At 50.8% G+C, this 3,729-nt stretch overlaps 1 pseudogene; it reads right to left on the bottom strand.

Moving 5' to 3' along the window:
- Positions 1 to 1,975: 1,975 nt before the first annotated feature.
- Positions 1,976 to 3,349, bottom strand: LOC108516540 (60S ribosomal protein L5-like; annotated as a pseudogene).
- Positions 3,350 to 3,729: the final 380 nt, after the last annotated feature.

The raw sequence follows: 3,729 nt of genomic DNA, 5'->3' as shown, positions 1-3,729 counted from the left end.
AAGTAAGAGACTGGCAGGACTTGTTTTCTGGTCCCAGCCCCACTGACCCAAACAGGACCTGGTCCAGGCAGGATGAAGTGAAGAAACCAGCAGGAACCAGCAGACGGTGAGAGGCAGATCCCGGGCTGCCCTCACTGTTCATTAGCATCAGACACGCCCACCAGCACCATGACAGTTTACAAATGCCATGGCAACAACCCATAAGATGCCAGCCCTTTCCATGGCAATGACCCAGAAGCTACTGCCTTTTTCCTAGAAAATTCTAAATAACTTACCCCTCAATTTGCATTGGCCCATCCTTAATTTGCATGTAATTGAAAGTGGGTTCACACGGGTATAAATACAGCTACCAAACACCATACGCTGTGGGTGCACTGCCTAGAAGTTAGCCCTGTCCTCGAGAAGCAGTACCGTTCAATGGAAGACCGCTGTCCAGCACCACTAGCTCACCCTTGAATTCCACTTGGGGAAGCCAAGAACCCTCCCAGGCTAAGCCCCAGTTTGGGGTCTTGCCTGTTCTATAACATGGGGGGCCTCCCTCTGCCACTTCACTGGCCCCCTTGTTCCCCCTCCAAGTGCAGTGCCCAGAACCCAGACACCATCCACTCATGGGACCTCCCCATTTCCAGAGAATTCTGGGTCTTGGCCTGGCTGTCCTAACTCCCCTCCCAACAGCTTTTGACTTTCACCTCCACTGGGCTGTCCAGCCCAGCCATGACCCCAACCTCCAGCCCCTTCCTGTTATAGCTGGAGGGTCCTGACTCCCACGTCCACCACAGGGGCCCCCAGCCAAGCACAGCTCCAGACTTGTGGGCCCCATGCAGGTGCCACGGTTCATACCTGTAATCCCATCACTTTGGGAGGCTGAGGCAGAAGGATCTCTTGAGCCCAGGAGTTACAGACCAGCCTGGGCAACACAGCAAAACGTTGTCTCTAAGGAAATAAAAGCAAAGATAAAGAACTTCAAGATGGCAGCAGCAGAGCAGATCCTCTTCTACATGCTTGCCCAGTGCATGGCTGGAGTCCTGCCTGCTCTGCCCCTCCTGGCTGTGCCCCTCTCCCTCAGGTGACTGATCAGAGCAGGTCCTCCCATGCATGCTTGCCCAGCATGTGGCTGGAATCCTGCCAGCTCTGCCCCTCTTCCTGCAGGTGATTGATGGGGACCCTGCACAATGCCCCCTCCTCAGAGACGCCTGCCCTGATGTCCACACCGTGACAGCCCCGCCCTCTCCAGCCCCTGCTGTGTCCCTCCACCTTCACCCCACAGTGACTGTGCGCTTCTGTCCGAGTCCCCACACACAAGCCCGTGATTGAGGGTGTCTGCCTGTTCTGAAGCCCCAGTCCCTGGTGTGTCCCCCAGGCTATGGTAGGGGTCCCAGAGCATCTGTCAACCACTGTAGTCAGTTCCAGTTTCAGACATCAGTGTCCACAGGGACTTCGGCACGGATGCCAGTGCTTTGGGCTGGCCTCTTCTACAACTCACCTCCAGCCATGTCATGGCCTCAGCTTAAATGCCTTCAGATGCACAACTGACCAGGCCAGCACAGCAGCCCGTCCCTGCTGGCCTTCTCTCGGGGCCAGGCTGCAGGTTAAGGCTACAGTGAGCTATGGCTGCACCACTGCACTCCAGCCTGGGTGACAGAGCAAAACCTTGTCTCAAAAAAAATTATCAAAATCAAAAATGAAAGATGGGATATCACTACAGATCCTACAGAAATAAAAAGGACGATAAGAGAACGCGATGAACAATTGTGTGCCAACAAATTAGATAACAGATTAAATGGACAAATTACTGGAAGAAACTACAAAGGCTTACTCAACAAGTAAACAGATTGAAAGAGTAATTTTTGAAATTGCCACACTGAAAAGCACAAGGACAGATGACTTCGCTTGTGAATTCTACCAAACTTTTTTTTAGTTGCTGTCAACAAGTTTATTTTCTTCATCTGGAAAATCCTCACAGAAATTGTCTGGTTTAGCTTTCAGCAGCCTGCTCTTGAGCTCTGAGGAAGCTTGCCTTCTTTTGAACTACCCGGTGTTTCTTCCGAGCAAGGGATATTTTCACCTCTTCTTTTTAACTTCTTTCTTGGGCTTCTTTTCATAGACTGGATTATCTCATATAGCAGCATGAGCTTTCTTTTTTTTTTTTTTTTTTTTTTCTGAGATGCAGTCTCACTCTGTCACCCAGGCTGGAGTGCTGTGGCGCAGTCTTGGCTCACTGCAAAACCTCCACCTCCCAGGTTCAAGCAACCCTCCTGCCTCAGCCTCTTGAGATGCTGGGATTACAGGCATGAGCCACCGCACCCGGCCACGGCATGAGCTGTCTTATACATCTCCTCCATCATGTCTGGAGTTATGCTTTTTTTCTTTTTTTTGGTGGAGTCTCACTCTGTCATTCAGGCTGGAGTGCAGAGGCATGATCTCAGCTCACTGCAACCTCCACCTCCCAGGTTCAAGTGATTCTCCTGCCTCAGCCTCCCAAGTAGCTGGGATCACAGGTACCCACCACCACATCCAGCTACTATTTGTATTTTTAGTAGAGATGAGGTTTCACCATGTTGACCAGCTGGTTGCAAACTCCTGACCTCAAGTGATCACTCTGCCTCGACCTCCGAAAATGCTGAGATTACAGGTCTGAGCCACTGCGCCTGGCCTACCCTGTTCTTTATGTATTGAGAGAACTGTTTCTTGTAAGCATCTTCATCTTCCTCCATTATGTAGCACATGTAATCTGAAATATTCTGGCCTATGATGTGCTTCCATTGTACTTCTGCATTCAATTATTTGCTTTCAGAATCATGACCAGGGAATTGTTTGGTACTGTGAAGGATAGACCAGCCTCCATCCACAGCTCCCTTTAGGGCACCAAAAACTTCATTGCCAGTGGTAGTTCTGGCAAGGCCTGCATCCAAAGAGCGGGTAAAGGCATCTGGCTGACCATCTACGCCTTCCACGTTGTATTCATCGCCAGTCACTTCCACTTGGCCTTGTTAGATCTTGTCCAGGCCAAACCTATTGAGAAGCCTGTGAGCCAGCAGCAGGCCAGGACAATATGCTGCAGTGTCATTTGTCAGGCCAACCTTCACACCATATTTCAGCAGTTCGTGGGCATATGCTACGCAGACTATCATATCCCCCTCAATACAGGTATAAGCAATCTGACAAATGATATCTCTGTTTGTTACACAAACTATCGTCCTGTATTTGGGTGTGTTGTATTTACTTTTATCCTGTATCACCAAGCGTTTCTGAGCATAGGGACCAGTTTTACCTCTCCTCATCTTCCAAATTTCACTTGGTATCTCTTAAAGTCAGCCTTATTCTTAACTTTAACAAACTCCATCCTGTGGAACAGACACCCATGTCTGTGGTTCGACAGAGACCTGCAGGCCCAGCAGCGCTGGGCAGGGAAAGGCTCTACCAAACATTTAAATAAGAAGAAATGCTGGCCGGGCGCGGTGGCTCAAGCCTGTAATCCCAGCACTTGGGAGGCCGAGACGGGCGGATCACGAGGTCAGGAGATCGAGACCATCCTGGCTAACACGGTGAAACCCCGTCTCTACTAAAAATACAAAAACTAGCCAGGCGAGGTGGCGGGCGCCTGTAGTCCCAGCTACTCGGGAGGCTGAGGCAGGAGAATGGCGTGAACCCGGGAGGCGCGGCCTGCATTGATCTTAGATCGGACCACTGCACTCCATTCCGGGCGACAGAGCAAGACACCCCCTGGCG

This window comes from Rhinopithecus bieti, unplaced genomic scaffold, assembly GCF_001698545.2.
Source record: "Rhinopithecus bieti isolate Rb0 unplaced genomic scaffold, ASM169854v2 scaffold_38181, whole genome shotgun sequence".
Lineage (NCBI taxonomy): Eukaryota > Metazoa > Chordata > Mammalia > Primates > Cercopithecidae > Rhinopithecus > Rhinopithecus bieti.
Note: the sequence above shows the minus strand (reverse complement) of the source record. Positions and strands in the feature narration are given on the sequence as shown.